The following is a 21,806-nucleotide window of genomic DNA, read 5'->3' as shown; positions in this document are numbered from 1 at the left end:
TCCATTACTCAGTCTTTAAATGTAGCCGTTCCTTAGACTCATTCCTGTGTCCATTTCTCTACCTATATTATCTCCTTTTTCCACTTTTATGCTAGAAATATCATCCTGCTGAATCTCATTTATTTCATTATCCTAAACTCCTTCGCTAAGCTCCAGATTTATTTATACAAGTGCCTACTTGCAAATTTCTACTTTAATGTATTGGAGGCATCTCAAAATTAACATACCCAAAATGAAATTTCTGATTGCTTTGTTAAACTGATTTCTTTTCGCACCGTCCATAATTCTCTATTATTCTCTTTTCTTCACTTTCTACATCTAATCCATCAGCAAGTCTTGACAATTAAACCTACAAGATATTTCTAGAATTCATTCAGCTCTCATCACTGCTATTACCTCAGCCCTAGCCTCCATCACTTCTCCTTGGCACCACCGCTAAAGCCTCCTCATTAGTCTCTCTGATTCCACTCATGCTCCCCTACAATCCATTTTCCACACAACTGTCAGGGAAAACTTGAAAAGTGAGTCTTTGTATGTGACTTCCTTACCCCCAAAACTGTTTAATGGCTTTCCTTTTCATTTGGAATAAAATTTAAACTCCTTTCCAGGGACCACTAGGTCTTTGAGGTCATACAGCTAATACTTAAAAGAGCTAAATTTCATGTTTTAAAAAGATGACTTTGGCTAATTAGAAAAAAAAAATAGATTGAAAGTAGCCAAGAGTGGATACAAGGAGACCAGTAAGGAAGACTTAGCAACAATCCAGGCTACATGTGATGATGGCCTGAACTAGAGCCTTTAGAGCATCAACAGTGAGAATGGAGAGAAAAAATGGACAGATTGAAGTATAGTTTTTTAATGATATAAATGTAACATCCTGAAAAAAACACAATAAAAGATTAAAGAAAATTGTAGAACAGTGACCTGACACATTGTTGTTCTGAGTTTGAGGTACCTGTGAGCTCTCCAAGTTGCTATCAAGTAACCAGTTTAATATACAGTCTGAATAATGTCAAAAGACAAAATTACAACAAATTTAGCTTAAAGATCTAATTGACTTTTATTCGTGATTCTTCTGATGAGCTGAGCAGAGGCGATTGGGCTTTACTGTAGGGAAAAGAAAGAGAGATCAGACTGTTACTGTGTCTATGTAGAAAAGGAAGACATAAGAAACTCCATTTTGACCTGTACCCTGAACAACTGCTTTGCCCTGAGATGCTATTAATCTGTAACTTTGCTCCAACCTTGAGCTCACAGAAACATGTGTTGTATAGAATCAAGGTTTAAGGGATCTAGGGCTGTGCGAGATGTGCCTTGTTAACAAAATGTTTACAGGCATTATGCTTGGTAAAAGTCATCACCATTTTCCAGTCTCAATAAACCAGGGGCACAATGCAGTGCGGAAAGCCTCAGGGACCCCTGCCCTGGAAAGCGGAGTATTGTCCAAGGTTTCTCCCCATGTGATAGTCTGAAATATGGCCTCGTGGGATGGGAAAGACCTGACCGTCCCCTAGTCCGACACCCGTGAAGGGTCTGTGCTGAGGAGGATTAGTGAAAGAGGAAGGCCTCTTGCAGTTGAGATAGAGGAAGGCCACTGTCTCCTGCCTGCCCCTCGGAACTGAATGTTTTGGTATAAAACCCAGTTGTACATTTGTTCAATTCTGAGATAGGAGAAAAGCCGCCCTGTGGCGGGAGGCAAGACATGTTGGCAGCAATGCTACTCTGTTACTCCTTACTCCACTGAGTAACACTGAGATGTTTGGGTGGAGAAAAGCATAAATCTGGCCTGCATACCTTCCCTTGAACTTATTTGTGACACAGATTCCTTTGCTCACATGTTTTCTTGCTGACCTTCTCCCCACTATCACCCTGCTCTCCTGCCGCATTCCTCTTGCTGAGATAGTTAAAATAGTAATTAATAAATACTGAGGGAACTCGGAGACCGGTGCCGGTGCAGGTCCTCCATATGCTGAGCGCCGGTCCCCTGGGCCCACTTTTCTTTCTCTTTACTTTATCTCTGTGTCTTATTTCTTTTCTCAGTCTCTCATCCCGCCTGACGAGAAATACCCACAGGTGTGGAGGGGCTGGCCCCCTTCACTTTACAGGCAGAAAAGAGCTGAAAAAGCAGAAATGGAACAAAACGCAGACTGGCCAGTTCAAAGTTACTTTCCTTTTAAAAATTAAAGCAGAGGGGACTTCCTTATCATGCCAGCTGAAACTGATCTGTTAGGAGACTTGGCCGTTATCTCTCTCCTGATTTCTTAGAAGGTCAGATAACTTAGTTTCACCTTGGGACCTGGAATTTCAGAATTAGTGACTCCATTTTGCCATTTTGGTTTGACCAGTTGGGCCTAGTGCAGAAGCTCAGTCCCAACCAATGACCTCCTATAAATTTCATTTGACAACATAGAGGTGATACTGATTTTAAAACATAGGTGTAAAGATGGTAAATAAAGCCAGGAGAGTGGATAACATTGCTAAGGGAAAGAGAAGCAGGAATAAGACAATGCCATTGAAGAATGCCAACATTTTAGAGCAAGGTTTATTTTTCTGATTCACTTTAATATTTTTCCATGTATACAGAATATCCTAATTGTTATAATCTTTGCTAGTTTAAAAGGGAAAGAAAAGATCATGATTGTTTTCGTTCATAGTTCTTTGCTTGTAAAATTGTATACTTGTTTATCAATAATTAATATACATTTTCACCATAAAATCATCTGTTCCAGTCCTGCTTTTTAAATTGTTCTATAAGATTTTTATGAGCTAAGAGGAAAATATGCATAAGTACCCTGATAAAGATAAATTCAACCTCAGATAAATAATGTTTTCATTTACAGTTACCAGTCTAAAAGGTAACATATTCTACTAATGAGACAAGTAAGTATGATGAATGTGAAATGTAAAATTACACATTTCCAAAGGACAGTGGAACTATTTCTAAAACTTCCTGATCATGTCTATTAATGGAAAAAGGCAGCTGTACTTTTGTGAAATGAGGAAATTTGACTAAATAAGCAATCTAAGAATGCTTGTAACTCTGAAATCTTGTGATCCATTCACAACATAATGTGATCACATCACCACATAGAATCATACACTTTATAATAAGAAATGACCTTGAAGATACTGTATCCATTCATTATATTTCAAATACATATATTACAGTGTTTAGTTTTTTGTAGATCAGGAATAATTGTATTTGGTATTGTGTAATGAAATACTTCATATTGCCTAACAAATAATGGTCACCCAATTAAATATTAAATAAACTCTCCCCCAACATAATTTATTTTTTGAATAAGGAAAAAAAACAGAACTAGAAAAGTAAACTACTTTTACAAGATCATTCAGATAACTGAAGGACTTGTAGGTCATAAATATGACCGCTAGTTCAATCTGAAAATATGGGAGTCGTTTTGAGGAAAACATTCAGCCACAGTGACCTTCCAAGAGTAGTTACACAATACTGTGAAATAGCACAATAATATATTTTTTTTTCTTTTTTTGTCCTTTTTTGTGTGGTAATTTTCTCCCCCATTTAACCATACACTATCTTTGCCTCAGGGTAGATTAAAGGTGAAAATAAATAAACCTCAATATTCAATCTTTCCATTAAAAATATGTCTCTAAAGTCTTTATCAGGAACAATAAATGGAAAGTCCAGGTTTTTCAATTCAAGAGCAAGGTAATTTAGGCCATAGAGTGAATCAAATCTTGAAGGGGGAGTTACACACTGCCCCACAAGAAGAGAGAAACGTCCTTCCTGGGTTGGAAATGGGAGCCTGAAGATAAAGTGGAGATAGAGGGGGGAAAAAGGGAGCTAGAGGGAAGAGGATGGCAGGTAGAGTGTTCGTGAGGATCAGGGATTCTGAACTGCCTTCTGCCTCACTGTTGAAAATGCTGAGAGTGGGTACTATTAGAGATCACTGGATAGATTTTGTGTCTTAGAGCACAGGGGCGTGTTCTTACCTCCTGTCTGGAGCCCTGGGAAGAGGACCTCAAAGTGTTTTGTGCTAGCATGAGACAGACCAGTAAAGTATGAACAGAACTATGGCAGGCCTGGGAGGAGAGAAGGTGTTGAGACTGCCATGCTTCCCACACCTGCTACAAGTCACCCTACCCCAACTCTAACACTTGGGGAATTAGAAAGTGAAGAGAAGATCAGTGGAGAAAGAAGCCTAGCATCTGGAAAAAGGGGTAGGGTTGTCATGTAAAATACAGGATGACTAGTTAAATATGAATTTTAGTTAAAGAGCAATTTTCAAAATATGAGTATTGTATAAGACATAGTTATATTAAAATATTTTTTGTTGTTTATTTGAAATTCAATTTTTTTTTTTTTTGACACAGAGTCTCGCTCTGTCATCCAGGCTGGACAGTGTGTGATCTTGGCTCACTGCAATCTCTGCCTCCTGGGTTCAAGCAATTCTCGTGCCTCAGTCTCCCAAGTAGCTGGGATTACAAATGTGCACCACCACGCCTGGCTAATCTTTGTATTTTTAGTGGAGACAGCGTTGCACCATGTTGGCCAGGCTGGTCTTGAACTCCTTGCCTCAAATGATCCTCCCTCCTTGGCCTCCCAAAGTGCTAGGATTACAGGTGTGAGCCACCACGTTTGGCCTGAAATTCAAATTTAATTGGGCATTTATTTTTTAATTTGCTAAATCTGGCAACTGGAATGTAAAACTGTTCACTGGGATGAGATATTGTTATCACTCTTTTCAGAGCTAGGAGATACCTGAACACTGGTGTTTGGAAAAAATTACTATGTTTATACTAGATTAAGCAACAGATCATGTTTTGAATTAAAATTATTGCTCACCAGTAAATTTATTATTTACCTTCTCTGTGTTTTAAAGTTCTAATTTCTATAATTATGTTTCTGTCCCTAGTGACATTAACAGTCCATGTTTTATAAAATGACAAGAGTGATATTGGGATATAAGTTCATATTCAGCACTAGAAAAAAAAAGAGAACTACTTAACTTCACCGATTGACCTTTCTATATTATAAAACATAAAATCGTCTTAACAATGTTTTATGAGGCGTGGACTCCTAACTGGGCTAGTTACTAATTACCAGAAAATGCCTGACCTAGGGGTCACTGTTATTATTGAAAGCAGCTCAAAATTCATAACAAAAATATTACATAATCAGTGTTTTATGTGTTGAAATGTGAAACGTTGAATGGTCATTTGCCAGCAGATTCTGTGCTGCTTATAGTTCTCATCATTTTTTTTTGTAAGTAGTTTAAAGTGTAACCAATTAGAAAGCTTACTAGAGTAACCAATTGGAAAGCAAGTTTTAATTCTCAACATTCCATTAGGTTTATAATATACAATAAACCTCAGGGCTACCACTTTTCACTAGGCCTGCAAATTAGCTTGTCTACATCCAGGTTGGAATCCCAGCCAAGAATTGTGCGCTAAAAAAAGTTAAAATGGCCTCTATTTAATCCATAATTTCTATAGTCCAGATCACACCACTGTTATGAGTGAAGAATGAGAAAAGGTTTTTTGTTTTTTGTTTTGTTTTGTTTTTGTTTTTTTTTTAAGCAATGACCAGTCCCATGCCTTACACTATAAGGAATTTGACAGTGACAAGTGAGCTCTGATGTCTCTGTAATTTCTTTGGTTGAGTGCCAGCATCCAAAGTCTCTGGTATTTAAAGCTCATCTTGCTTGAGCCTCCTGCATTTTGTACTCTCAGTGAAGATTTGCAAAAAACTTTCTCAGAACTACTTGAATACAGGGCATAATTTATTATTTGGAGAGTTCAGTTTATTCTCAAAAAGATATTTAGGTGATGGAAATATTCACCTTTCTACATTTTCCTGAATCTACTCTACCACTCATTATAAGACACCAGGATTTTTAGACAGCATTTGGTGACAAAACAAGACAATATTAATTATATATAAAATATATACTGTATTTAATATGTAATTAATAAACACTATTAAATGCATATACTAATTATACATTTATTCTAATTTCATCAAGTTAAGTTTATCCATTCAACTTGTATGTATTAAGTCCTTACTTTGCTGAATACTGTTTTAAGTGCTGTTTCAACAAGATAGATAAGGCGCTTACATTCTAATAAATAGATGTATCTTAGATGTGCCTTAGATGTGTTTTAGAATTGAAGAAATACAGTAACTTAAGTGAATTGTTTTGAATTAATGGCCTTAATAAGGCCTTAGTGAAAATGAAGATACTTGGGAAAATATTTAAAAAATGTTGATGCCCATTTGTAAATAAACAGGCATTTGGCATCTATCATTGGCACTGAATTTACATGCTAGATATACTTTCTGCTGGCTAATATGTATGGCTCCCTATAAAGCCATCATTTTCATCATTTTAGTAACATTTTTATGTAGGAGTTATTTGTTTGTTTGCTACTCAAAGCAACTCACTCTCCTATTTTAAGAAATCTAGACTGAGCCATAGGCATACAGTTTTAGAGGGCAATCCTCCAAAAATTAAAGATTTTTGCAGAGAAAATTTTCCAGAGAAAATTAAAGATGAAACATTAGTCCCTAGTCTAAAATTATGAAATAACTTCATTGCTTTTCTAGGAATTATCTCAGGTAGCAACATAGAGAAAGGGAAGTATACACGAATAGTTTGTGATTTTTTACTCAGTCCCTTAAATATTATTACCACCTCTTCTGTTAACTTCTATTTGCTTGCCAGGTTCCTCATTTTAAAAGGTTTTCAAGTCACGGATTTTGTAAGAAATAAAGAATAGTCATTGCCAGCACTATCCTTTCTTCTAAAATTAGTATTTCTAATCACATTAGACATGTTTTCAGTATCTAGAGAGGATGCCTACTCCCTACAGCTATCATGAACCATTAACTTTAATTAAAATTTACAAGTCTAATGTTGTTACATCTGCTAAAAGCATTAACTTCCATGTTAATTATGAAAATGTTAATGTTGCATTAAAATAATGTTCCCTTTTGACAGTTCATCTATAGTTTAATTATTTATTTTGTTGGGGAATAAGTTCTAAAAATTGAGAAGAGAAAAGACTGTGAAGTCAAATTAGAAAAATGAGATAGAGTAACAAAACTTCTAAGGAGTAAACCTTGTGATTCAGATAAAGGTGGCTGAAGCATACTTGTTTTCTTTATTCTGTATTTAAAGGAAATGTGTTCTCTTGTCTTGCATCTGAAATATTTTTTAGAATAGTTCTTCCCTTTTTTCTTCTTGCAGCTAGTTTATAGTCATGCATGATATCAACACTCCCAAGTGTTTCCAAGGCTACACAATCCTTTATTCATATAAATCATCTAAAAAGAAAACTTCAGTTTCAAAAAGACAGCCTCATATACTTTCTATTTAAATATTGATTTATTCTTTAAAACAGATTTATTTCAATAACTTATCCAGTATACCTTTGAGCAAATAAAAATAACTCAAGGAAATTCTCAATGATCCACATGGCAAAACTGAGCTACCCAGTAGGAATATTAGTAGAGAGTCTCACACGTCACTGAAAGGCATTAATTATTCTTTAATAATATTAATAGCATTTTCTTGTCACAGGCATACTTACTAGATAAATCCTTTTTAAATACATAAGTCTATGTACATAAGCTAATTTTCAAATGGAATACATCCTTCTAAAACAGGAATATATTTGGAGTCGAGAAAAATGTTGATCCAGTTTATAGGTCACCGAGACCTTGCCTGTGTTTTTATCAGTGTGTCCCCAGTGCCTATAACTGTGCCTGCTGTAGAGTGTAGGCACTCAATAAATAGTTGATATTTGATTTAATGCCACTTTAAATTTCTTTTTTAAAAATAAAGTATTATTTTATACTGTTTTCTTTGAGGAGATTTTCTGTATGACTATATAATTTGTATAGGTAAATATGTAACTCTGCACTTGGTCATTTCAAAATTATGAGCAGTCAATTGTACAGAGGCACATATTATTTTTAAATAACTTATATATACATCAAATGAACCTGATTATTTGGAGGAAAATCCTCAGAATAAAATTTTTTCTATATGAGAGTAGTACGTTAATTTTTAAAGAACAAGCACTTAATGAATGAGGAATTCCATTTTTTTTCTTGAATTGCTGAACAATGAACACTTAGTTTCTGTAGGTCCTCCCATCCTTAGAATGTTGTGAGGACTAGCAGGACTCTATCTAGTTCTTCAAATTCTCACTTCACCATATCTGAGAGACACATAGTTAGACTACAAGGCAGTTGTTAAAAAGACTATGACTCTTGTATTTCTTTCCCTATGTTTATACATTTACAGTTATGATTCACAAGTGTTTCACATACATTATCATTGATTGTACCAAGTCTTCTTCTTCAAAAAAAAAAACTCCGAAGCAACTTACTGAAAACACATATAAAAATTTAAAGCATCTGGACCAACAGAGGGGAAACATGAGGTGGTTAATGCTGAAAAGAAAAGAATCCAGATAAGTAAGCTACAGGATTCTTGCTGAGTTGGAATTTGGCCTTAAACTTTCAATGACAGGAAGAGAAAGTGAATAGATTTTCCCCGCATCAACAAAGCTGTTTCCAACCTCCAGTTTTAGCTTCAGGAGAGGTAAGTTATGTGTGGCTTTTTATGAAGGGACCCTGAGAAATGAGATAATAGTAGTCTATCACACATGGTTAAGATAATGAAATGAAATGTTTTTCCTTCATTGTTATTATTTTTAAATGAAATCTTGTGACACAAATCAATATATAAAGCAGGTAAAAGTGGTGCTGCTCTCATTGAACTAGGGTCCTAGGGACAATCTCACCTGCTAAACTTCCCCATCCCTTACCCACAAGGCTCTTGGGGCATTGTGAGGCAGCAGTACCCTCCTACCCTCTGCCAGCAAAGAGCTCTGACTTAGCCTGGCTATCTCTTCCACCATGAACTACATTTGTAGTCAGATAAGCTTATTACCTTCTCTAAGTTCCAATTTTCACATTATAAAATAAGAATAAGCCTAGGATCTATCTCCTTGAGTAACTATGAGTATTAAAAACATAAAATGTAAAAATGTTTAGCATAATAGTAAAATTAAGTATAATAACGATTATTATTATAGAAGTAAGGGTATGGGTTTTGGAGTCAGAGAGACCTGGGTTTGAAACTTTTTCTGCCCCCTACTAACTCTGTGACCCTGAGAAAATTTTCTTAGGTCTCTGAGCCTCAGTTTTCTTAACTGTAAATCAAGGGTAATGATATCTACCTTATAGAATGGTAGTAAGATTACATGAGATTATACATAGCAAGTACTTAGCAGAGTAAAAAAATGAAATAAAATAATATTTGTTTTACTGTTATTATACTATTATTATTTTTTATAGAACTATTACTAACCTTATAGTAATTTTTTTTCTGTGTTATCCAAGTAAGGAAAAACATTCAGAAAAAATAAGAGACTATGATCTTCTTGAGTGCAAGAAGTGCCCCTTGGTTAGTCTGTATTTGTTGTGCCTAGGATAGTGCCTGCTAAAAAGTAGATATTCCATAGAAAATTAATTGAATTTAGTGACTTGCCCAGGGTGTCAGCTAGTATGTGGTTTGTCTGCTTGTTTGTTTGTTTTGAGATGGAGTCTTGCTCTGTCACCCATGCTGGAGTGGGGTGGCGTGATCTCGGCTCACTGCAACCTCTGCTTCCTGAGTTCAAGCGATTCTCCTGCCTCAGCCTCCCAAGTACCTGGGACTACAGGTGCCCACCACCATTGGCCTGGCTAGTTTTTGTATTTTTAGTAGAGCTGGGGTTTCACCATATTGACCAGGCTGGTCTCAAAGTCCTGACCTCAAATGATCCACCCACCTCGACCTTCCAAAGTACTGGGATTATAGGCGTGAGCCACCGTGCCTAGCCTAGTATGTGGTTTAATCAACACTCAAATGGAAATGGAAAACAGGTGACATTACTTAGGAACAGAATGTAGAAGAGAAGAAAGAATGTGTAGAACAGAGACCTGAGACAGTCTAACATGTAAAGTTAGGTAGAACAGGAGGGGCCAGGAAAGGTGGGAGATAGGGTGGTGGAAGCCAAGAAAGACAGAGACATTAACAAGGTAAGAGTGATGAACTGTATGAATGCTGCTGGAAGATCCAGTAGAATGGGGGCTAGATTTGGTCATATGATGTGATTGATGACTATAGTAAAGGCCATGCCCGAGCAGTTGTTGAGGCAAAAACAAAGTTGGCATGAATTAAAGAGAAAGTGGGAGGTGAGAAAAGAAGGCTAGATGATACTTTTTTCACAAGAAATTAGGCTCTGGAGACAGAGGTAAGAGTAAGGGAGTCAGGTTTTCGGCTTTTGTCTTGTTATGACATGAAAGGAGTCTGAAAACAATTATGCTGAAATTGTGGAAGAGCAGACCATCAATAGGGCATAGGTATGGGAAGGCAAGAGGGCCAGAGACTCAGAGTACAAGTGGAAGACCAGATATCTCCTCCTTGAAATCTGTACAGCACAGCACACACGTGGTAAGCCCTCAATAACTGTTTGTTAAATATGTGAGGAAATGAAAGAAGCTTGAGTGCTAATGCAGATGTTTTTGCAAACTTGATGATGAGCAGTTTAGGTCATTTTTTTATCCAAGAGTTTCTATTCTATAAGAGGTCAAAGTCAGAGTTTGCTGTTGACAGGAAAGGAGAGACTGGGGTTGGAGGTTTGAAGACTGGAAGAGAGCATTCATTGGAGAGTAGATCTTGGGTTGGGATATTGCCAGATGGAAGCAAAGAAAGCACAAAGGGTCAAGGAAATTGAACATTTTGGCAAGAAAAACATAAAGATTACAATGAGTACTTGCTTATTGAGTTATTGTGAGGATTAAATGATTTAATGTAGTAAAGGACTTAGAACAGTGCCTGCCATATAGTAAATGTTCAGGAAAAGATTATTATTATGATTAACTTTAAGATCTAAGCTAAAAAAAAAAGGGAAGTGAAATCAGGAGAGAACACATCAAGAAAAAAAATGCAAAGGGAGAGGCCGCATTACATAAAAGCAATTGTAATGGGAATAATTGAGAAAATAATTCAGAAAGATAGGAGATTCTGATTAAAGGCTGTGATTTCTAAGTTATTCAGTTAAACCGTGGAGTTGTTTTTGAGGATAAATAACTAGGTTTGTCACAGTAAATCTCATTTTACTTTACCTAAGAATTACCTGGGAAGGTTGTTAGAATTCAGATTCCTAGGACCTTTAACACAAAAAGGGATTCAATAGCACTGGACGATTGGCCTTGAAATCTGCATTTTTCCACGCCCCCTAGACAAGCCAGATGCAGCCAGTCCCTGGACCATACTTTGAAAACTCTGAGCTACATTGTAACTCTGGGCTGGCTGATGTGGAGTGGAAGAGCTGGTAATTGGAGATGAGGAGACCAAGGAGGTCTGGGTGTGGAGTGACTCATTCAAATGGTTGCTGAGGTCACTCAGGATGGAGACCAGACAGGGTGGAGAAGAGGTCCGAGGGCCAGAGGGCAAAGTCACTGATGAATGGGGGAGGGTACTGTGAGGAGTGAGGAATAAAAGGCTCTTCATGACAGAGAGGGGCTGGAGTGAGCAGAGGAGATATAACCTGATGGCAGGTCTCACCAGAACACAAGTGTTTCAAAAGACTAGAAAGTAAAGGTCTGGTATTGTCTATGAAAAGCAAGTTAGTCACTGGGAGAATATAGGAGGAAATATTCATTGTAGTAAAAAATCAAGAGCTTCCACTGGCCACGTGCTCTAGGGAGAAATTTGTTTTGGTTTAAGTATAGGATGTGTGCTGTGAAAAAATTCAGGATATGGAAGGGTGATTAGATGGCGGAGGAAGTTGCAGAGGGTACATTGAAAAGTGAGGAGGGACAATCTGGATTAGAGAAAAGCATAAAGCATTACAAGATTGAGAACTGGAAAGAATAAAGTTGGCCAGAGGGGTTGACATTTTGGGTAAAGATGAAAGAAATAGTATGTGAGGCATAGAGTAATATAATCCTGACTAACTCAAGCAAACATCTTTCCTCCTCACTAAGTACCTTAGTGGCCGGAGGAGATCTTTTAAAAAGAGAAGATGGTCAACAGTTTTTAAAATATCTTTTCTTACATTTCTGTCTCATACATTATGACACAATTTTCCCAAACTTTCTCATCTACCTTAGTGACTCCGTATATTTTTTCATGGTAGTCCTAGGATAAGAAAAACTACTCAGCAGTTCTGTTCATTAAGTACATAGGCCCAAACAATTTACAAAGTAGTTATGTCCTAAAAATTTACTAGCTGTTTAAAAAATAATATATGTAAATTGAAAAAAGCAATATTCTTATTGCATTTTAAATCATATTTACTAATGGAATGTGCATGGCTATTGGGCACTGAGCAACTTCTAGAATCCTGGATTTATACTGGATACTATCATCCTCATTTCCTATTCCATACTGATTTTCACATAGTACTTTTTTTTTTAAACCATAGGAACCACCCAAAACCAAGGTTTGCAGAGACATAAAGTCATCAAAAGAAATGTAGCTAGATCTGTTACTGAAACCATTAATGTCCCTGAGCTATGACAGCCTGTAATAGAACTCACAGTGTCTAACAGATGTCTTTGTGTTTGGAAACTTTTAAATATTCTACCACACAAGTGTGAGTTTGATTCGATTTGGTGCACAGTTTGGGAATTGTGTGTACTATACTAAAGAATTTGGATATTACTTATATTTTAGGGAGCCATTAAAAGGTTTTAAAGGAAGTATACATAGCATAATCTTGGAAATACCAGTATGGGGAAGTTATTGGAGGAGAGTAAAAAAAGGCAAGGAGATAAGTTAGTAGCTCATGACGACAGTTCAGGAAATATAATAAAGGCCAAAAGGAAGGTCCTGGAGGTGGTTATGGAGAGAAGGAGGATGGGGGTATGGAGGGAAAGGGCCAGGGGTGGTTTTGTAACTTAGCTAGAAATTGACAGTCTTCCCATTGAGAAGTGTTTTGTCTGCTCTCCTTGAATTTGGTTTCTGTGACTGCTTGAACAACAGAATATAGTGGAAGCGACAGTGTGCCAGTTTCTGGGACCAGAACAGTACCTACCATATAGTAAATGGCTTCTACTTCCTGTCCTGTGGGATGCTTGTTCTTGGAATTCACTTCCTGCCTCATGGGTGCTCATTCCTCTGTCTGTGAGGAAACCCAACTGGCAGAGAAGTCCAGATGGAGAAGAATGTAGATCTCTGGGCCACAACCCAGGCTGAGCTCAGCCATAGCCAACACCCATTTGCCAACCATTTGGGTGAGCCATCTTGAAAATGTACCTTCCAGCCTGATGTTGCATGGGACAAACATGAGCTATCCTCTCCTTTGCCCTGCTTGATTTACAGATTCATGAGCAAAATAAATCACTTTTGCTTTAAGCCATGAAGTTATGACATGGCTTCAATAATGGCTTATAACCTCCACAGATAAATGACACAAAAGCTAAATTTATTTAAGATATGACAAGTGCCACTGTTCAAAGTGCTTTCTGTGAATTGTCTCATTTAGTCTTCTCAACAAGTATTATTAACACCTGTTGAAGTTATGAGAAAACTAAACTAGAGCATTTTCCCCAAGACATATAACTACTTGGTGATGAATTTGATACAGAGAAAAAGATGAGGGAGAGAAAGAAGTTGATGGTTACTGAGTTGTAAATTTGTGGTGGTAGTGGTGCCATTGCCTGACATAATAAATACAGGAACATAGAAAAAGATAGGAAATATGAGAAAGAGGTTTGGGGGGAAGATGTTAATGTAGCTTTGAAAATTTATGCCTAACAGCATTGGCTGTATGAATCTATAGTTCAGAGGATTTAGAGCTATAGATATAAACTTGGAAACTATTAGAGTGTAAATGGTAATTTAAACTTTGACAGTTGATGCAGTCACACAAGATAAGAATGTATATTTAGAGAATAAGAATAAAATGAAACTCTGTTTAGGATAAGACTTAAGGTTTGAGGAATGAAACAACAAAATGCAGAAAAGCAGGAAGAAAACCAATAAATAATAAAATGAAGACATTCAAGGAGTAAGATAATTTCAAACAAGGAGTGATTAGCCAATATTTTTAAATTCTACAAAAAGCCAAGTGAAATAATGTCTGGCAAACAGGAGGTGAATTTAGCAACAGAACTTTTAGTGGGGTGGTGAGACTGAAGGACAGTTTACAGTGGATTGAGAAATGAATGAGAACTGAGAAACTGGAAACTGTGAGGAGCATCACATTAAGATTTTTTTTTGTTTGAAAATGACAGGAAAAGTAATACAACTAAAATGACTTATGCAAAAAGCTATCTATTGGCTCATGTAACTAAAATACCCAAGAGTATTTCTGGCTTTAATCACTGCTAGACTCAGCAGCACCTGTGACGTCACCAGGATCCAGTTTCTCTCCATTGCTCTGCTAGTCCTTCTTTGCTCCCTTTTCAGCTGGGCCCTCCCCTTTGTGTTGGCAGACAGCCTGTTGCAGCTCCAGCACTATGTATTTCCATTTTCCAAAGCCTTGGAAAGGAAAATCCACACTTTCTTCATTGCTTCTCATCCTTTTGGCTAAGATCAAGTGAAAATCCACTTTCTTTATAACTCAAAAAAAAAAAAATTCCTAAATTTGAGTCTGATTGGATCTAATGGATCTGACTTGGGTCACTTGTTCTTCCTTGAATCAATCATTGTTGCCTAGGTAAATCGTGTATTGGTTAGATGAGGTTTACATCACAAGGAGGCAGGAGGGAATGGTTCCTCTGAGAGAATCAGGTACTGATTTACAAAAAAAAAAAAAAAAAAAAGACAGAAAGAAAGCTAGCAGCAAAAACAGCCGTCATTATGGTTATTATGAATTATCATCTTAGGAAACTTGGCTGCAGAAGCAAGAAGAAAGAGAGAACCATAGTTAGAGTGAAATTTAACTAGCGTAGGAATCAAGGAGAGTTTTAAGGAAATGACAGCTGAAATAGGGAAGCTTAAGATGTCAGAGGGAGAGGGAATGGATAAAAAAAACTACTGAGAGAGGAAGGAGTTGACTGCATCAAGAGAACAGCTGGCAGCATTAGCTTTGAGCAGGAGTAGAGATACCTCTTCCTTTGAGACCAGATGAGGAGAGGTAAGGCTGGGTACGGATATAAAGTAGTTTTTAGGTGAAGGAGCAGGAAGTTCAGGAACGTTATGACTGCTGTTTTATCTATGATTTGGGAAGGAAGGCCATGTGCAAAGATTGAGAAAGAGGAGTTAGCTGAAGAAGGAGGTACAATGGTTTCTCTGGAGAATAAGAGAGTTTGGACGTGCAAGGCAAAATATTGGTTAACACTAGATTTTGAAGAAATTCCCAATTTAATAATTTTATCTTTTAATATTAATGCCATTAGAAATTTCAGTGAATAAAACAGAACATAGATATCAGCTCATAGAGTGGAAATTTGAAATTATACTAAAATTGAAGATTTTTCATTCACTTATCGTCTAGCATGGGGATTATTTTAGCAAGAAATCTTTGTTGGGAAAATTTATTAATAAGTTCATTTGGGGCTCTGAGACCTCTAGAATCCTACCTGTGAGAGCTGATCTATAGAAGACAAGGAGAGTATTATTTTGTTTCTTTATTTCCCCTAGCTTTATTGAGCATTGTATAACATGATGTTTTGATTATATGCATACATTGTGAAATGATTACCGAAATCAAGCTAATTAGCATATTCATTACTCCACATAATTCTCTTTTTCGATGTTTGAGAACACTTAAAGATCTCTCTTGGCAATTTTTGAGTATAAAATACATTGGTATTAACTATAGTCAGCATGCAGTACCATGGATCTCCAGAATTTGATCCTGCTAACTGAAACCTTTGTAACTGTCAAGCAACATCTGATTTCCCACCTCACTCCCCCTAGTCCCTGGCAACCACCATTCTTCTCTCCCCTTCTCCAAGTTCAATTTTTTCAGATTCTACGTAGGAGTAAGATTATGCAATATATGTCTTTCTGTGCCTGGCTTATTTTGCTTAGCAAAATGCCTTTCTTCTAGGTTTATCCATGTTCTCACAAACAACAGAGTTTTCTTCTTTTGAAAACTGAATCTGTATATATATACACACACATACACATATATATCTGAGTATATATGTGTATATATATATCTGAGTATGTATATATGTGTGTGTATATATGTCTGAATATATATATATATATATAAAAAAACACACACACAAACACAAAGAAATATTCATACTGATTTCATTTCTTTTGAATATATACCCAGTAGTGAGATTGCTGGATCATATGATAGTTTTTTTTTAATTTTTTTAAAGACCCTCCATACTGTTTTCTATAATGGCTATGTTAATTTATATTCTCACCAACAATGTACAAGAGTTCCCTTTTCTCTACATTCTTGCCAATACTTGCTATTTTTCATCTTTTTGATAGCAGCTATTCTATCAGTTGTAAAGTGATATCTCATTGTGGTTTAATTTGCATTTGCCTGACTAGTGACGTTGATCATTTTTTCATATACCTGTTGACCATTTGTTTGTCTTCTTTTGAAAAATATCTATTTAGGTCCTTTGCTCATTTTTCGATTGGATTATTTGTTTTCTTGCTATTGAGTTGTTTTTGTTCCTTACATATTTTAGATATTAACCCCTTATCAGATGTACGGCTTGCAACTATTTTCTCCCATTCCCTACGTTGTCTCTTCACTGTGTTGATTGTATCCTTTACTGTGCAGAAGCTTTTCAGTTTGATGCAATCCAACTAGTCTATTTTTACTTTTTTATTTTTTGAAGAATAAGGTAGAAAATGAGAGATAGAGAAAGAATGCCAAGAAGACAGCAAACTAAGGAAAGACTGCATTTTTTAATGATCTTCAAATCTTTAGTAAAATGTCTAAACTTCTGAAGCGATTGGTAAAAGCAGTTTTTGTTTTATTTTGTTTTAATACCTACTAGCTGAGGACTGTGTTTCTATCTGGGCTGATGCAAGTATAATCCAAGCAATGCTATGAACATAAAAGCATGGAGGCTGGAGATACCTGGGGACCCCATCACTAAGAATAAAAGGAAAGGCCCAGGATTTGCACTGCAGGCTAAACTTAACTTTTCCTGGAGGGTGTATTCACCAGTGAAAATATGTATTTTTCTGTTCATCCTCTTATATTTATTAAAATAATATCAGATAAAGGAGTCACGAGTAAAACAAAATAAAATATGAAATAGATATTATTTTCATAGCATATAGCCATTTAGTTCATAAAAGTTATTATTTGGCACTTTGGGAGGCCAAGGCAGGCAGATCACGAGGTCAGGAGATGGAGACCATCCTGGCTAACACGGTGAAACCCCGTCTCTACTAAAAATACAAAAAATTAGCTGGGCGTGGTGGCGGGCACCTGTAGTCCCAGCTACTCGGGAGGCTGAGGCAGGAGAATGGCGTGAACCCAGGAAATGGAGTTTGCAGTGAGCTGAGATTGTGCCACTGCACTCCAGCCTGGGCAGCAGAGCGAGACTCCGTCTCAAAAAAAAAAAAAGAAAGAAAACCACGACATTCTTTTCTTACAAATTAATTTTTATAAAAAGAGTAATGCTTTGTCCATATTTTCTTCATTCAACACATATAGTATTTACTGAGCTCTACAGTGTGCCAGCCACTTTCTGAGCCAAGATTCGATACTTCATCAAATCCAGTGACTACAAAGAACCAGTGGGCACTGATGTAAAAATACCAGTATATCTGTTTTGCAGTCTGTTAGCATTTGCCCAGTCAAAAAAAAAAAGTCCCCTCGTTATGCTTGACTTGAGCACCAAGTCTTACAAATCACCTCTGATAGATGGTGTAGTGGCCACAACCTACCATCCCAATAAATTCCTCCCTTTGAGATATGACCTTATCATTTCTCTTATCTAAAGGTGGAGTCTATTGCTCTACCACTTTGAACCTGGGCTCTAACTGTAACTTATTACAGTCATTAGGATGTGGCAGAAATGATGCTCTGAATTTTGAAGCCTGAACGTCAAAAGGCCTTACAGTTTCCATCTTGAGCCTCTTGGACTGCTCCCTTAGATGGCCACGGCATGGAACATTCCAGAACAAGAGACTAGTTGGAGAAAAGGGGCCAGTTTTCCCAGCAGAGTCCAGTGAATGGATGGAGTAGAATAAATAAACCTAGGGAAACTAGCAAAGGAACTGCTCAGCTAACCCAAAGAACTGTGAGAAATAATTACTACTATTTAAAGTCATATGTTTGGGAGTGTTTGTATGTAGCAATAGATAACTGATAAAGGAACCCTAAGGAGATGTTTGGGTGTGTCTGGAGCTGCCAATCATTGCTCAGTCTAAAGGAATTTTTGAATACTTGAAAAATCATAAATAATACAATGACATTTTTAGATCCCTTTCTCATATCATTGAGACCTTTAGATTTATTAGCCTTTTCTGAAAGTCACTTCCAAAGATACAATCAAATATTTTGCTTTTGGAAACATTTCAATTATGCACCATTTTTTCCAAATGGGAAAAATATGTATGACTTAGGATTGTGCTTTTTGGCAATGAAAAGGCTATTGGGAAATGCACATATTTTCTGAAGGGCCAAGGAAAGAATTTAGCCAATCACTACATTGTGTGTGTGTGTGTGTGTGTGTGTGTGTATTCACCCTTTTCCCTCCTTCCAGGGGGAAGGGTGCAAATTTTCTTTTACATAAATTTGAGCTCACTTAAGAATAATTTTACTTTATATATCTTTAATGCAGAATAATGTTTAAGCAAAGAATTTTCAAGGAGAGAATAATGGCAAGTTTTAGGGAGATTTTTTTCTAATAGCATAGCAGAAGGCAGCCTTGCTCCTGGGCTTTGTTAAGTTACATAGATTTAATTGCCTAGAGCAGGTCTTCTAGAGTCAAGTTTACTAAAATGTGGGCCTTTGGGAGCATATTTTCTGGAAATACATGCTTTTCAAATATCTAATTTTAAAATTTAGTTGTATCTGGACTCTGCAGTATATGAATATTTTAAGAATTAAACTATTGATCTGAAAAGAAGTTGGTATCAAATATCCTATTCCTGAAAGTCACCCAAGTTAAGGTAATTTTTTGCACATTTAAATGTTACTACCATTCCTAACTCACTTTACCCCCACCCCCTGAGCCTTTTAGCTCTTAAAGCTGTCTGGAAACCAAACCATACTTTAAAAATTACTTTTATGGGGGAAAAATGAAAACACATTTTACTGTTTTTTAATTGGGAGATGGTGCACCTTCTCATGGCTCTCGCAGTTTCTGAGAGACCAGAAGTGGACTACACTACTTCTGCTTGGTCTCTTATCTACAAGAAAATACAACAGCCAGAAAACCTTTTACTTTCTAACCTCAGAATTACTTTTCAACATTACCAAGACACCTATACTAATGGCAAGTTCAATTTAACTTTGTTCTAGTCAATGGCCCCTGCTTTCTGTGTGTGTGTGTGTGTGTGTGTGTGTGTGTGTGTGTGTGTGTGTGTAACCCGCAAGAGTTTCTGTATCTTTATTTTAGCTCTTTAAGAGCATGCCTAGACCTTTTTCTGTCATCAGGCTATGGGGTAGGAGTAGGGGTGGTGGATACTTGTCAGAATAAATTACAATTTTTGGCAAGCAGCTGTGTCTCTTACCCACTCAGGAACTAGAATATTGCCTTGTAAAACGGTGCAGCCCTTCTATTATTACTTAATTATAAGGCCAAAATAAGGACACTGTTTTATAGGCTCTTTTAAGGTATATACATAGGATTTTCATCTTGGAAAATATCAAAAGAGATTAAATATTTTTCTAGCTGCCAGTGGACTGGTTCTGATGACACCAGCTCAGCAGTGCTATATTTGGTCAGAAACTTAGATCTCAAGGTCCCAGGAGAAGTTATGCTGCACGTTTTCTTGGCCTACTTTTTCCTCCTCATAAAAAAAAAGTTAATACACCTCAGACCTGCACCAGGAAATCACAGTTCCCATTCGTATGACACAACTCCATCAGGGTCCCAAGAGAGGGGTTCAGAGTGATTAATCCCTGATATTGGCTCTTCAGCTCTGCAAAGCACTTCAGGTTGAAAGCAAGGTCTTCACAGCCCCTCCAAGCCTTTCTCATGTGATACACATATAGTCTCCATCTCACTTGGTTCCAGTGTTATCTCAAACCCCTGACACCCACCCTAGCCTCTTAACTAAATTGCGCTGGAAAAAGGATCAGGTGCTATAATCATGAAAAAATGGTTGCCATTGGGAAAGGACTTGGGATGGCTGATACATTTATGTAAGTCAATATTTGGTCACTCCACCTTAAATCTCAATAATTAATTTCTTCAGGGTTAATAAACCTCTGGGAGAACTGACTGATAGTACCAAAACCTAGGTGTGATGGACATAAACCAGAAAATACACTTGATATTTTACAATGATAGATGTTGGTTGGCATGCTACTTGGTGTTCAGCACATTATTTTTCCACCAAAACATGTTTATTGAAGAGATACAATATCTAGGTGGTTTGGTATTAATACAGGGCTCCTAGACTAGAGGTATACCCATAACAGTAGGCCTCTTTAAACACATCAGTGGCTCCATTTCCCAGGCCATCATGTGTCTTCTAATTAGTCCTGGCAAGTTGCTGACCAGGTTTGTATCTAAACTGCCTTACCAGTTTTAGGATCAAACCAAAACCAAATTTATTTCAATATACAGTGTCCAAGAAAATGTGCTACAGATGTTAATAAAATTTATTTCACTTCTATTTCCACTGGATCACAAACTATTTGGATTTTGGAGGACAGTGTGAACTTAAAATGAAATCTAAACCTTCAGGTGAGAATTGTATGTTTAATTTTATAATTAATTTTTTGTTTTTCTAATTTTATAATTAATCTTGCTTTAGCAGATTACTGGAGAAATATATTAAGAATTAGCAAATACATGAAACAACACAAAATATATAAATATAATTTATTAATTACATATTTTGTGGAAAATATGGGCTAAACAAATTATATACATTGTTTATATATGTTGCTTTAGTTAATCCTTACAGAATTAACCCCAGTTTACAGCTAAAAGAACAAAGGCTCAGCCAGTTAAGTGACCTATCTCTGCTCAGAGCTATTAAGTGGTAGAGCCAGAGTTCAAGCCCACATCTCCCACCACATCTCCCACCACGTTTTCAAGTGTCTATGTTGAACATGACACAATTATTATTTCCTGTCTTTCTGAAATTTGGTTTCTAAATCATCAAAGACATGGCCACCATCTTGATAATCCATGATCCGCATGCTGGAATGACACAGAGTCAGTGGTTCTTGGAGGTAGAGGGAACCACATGCCTCGTTTTCTATGGTATTCCATCAAGGTCTTTGGTTGAATTAGATGTGACTGTTGTACCAGTTCAGAAATAATGAGCCAGGTGTTGATGATAATAATAAAAATAAATACATATGGAAAGATTACTTTGTGCCAGGTACTACGCCATGCTAAGCACTTTTTTAGCATAATCTTTGAATCATCACAAGAATCCTTTCCAATGAAATTTACTATTCATTTTATAGGAAAAACTTGGAATCACACAGGCACAGCTATTTGTCCATGAGTCCAGACAGGGGAAACTGGTGTTAGATGGATCAGAATCTACAAATGTAATCTGCCTGACTGAGATTCTTAAGGTTCTTAAATCTTGGGTTCCATTCAGTGAACTTTCGAGTATTAACTGCTATGATAAGGGCATGGGAAGGTTAACCTTAACAGAACAGAATAGTTCTATGACCCAGACCTACCAACAGAC

This window comes from Mandrillus leucophaeus, unplaced genomic scaffold, assembly GCF_000951045.1.
Source record: "Mandrillus leucophaeus isolate KB7577 unplaced genomic scaffold, Mleu.le_1.0 Scaffold938, whole genome shotgun sequence".
Lineage (NCBI taxonomy): Eukaryota > Metazoa > Chordata > Mammalia > Primates > Cercopithecidae > Mandrillus > Mandrillus leucophaeus.
The sequence above is the reverse complement of the archived record's forward strand: the minus strand, read 5'-3'. Positions refer to the sequence as shown.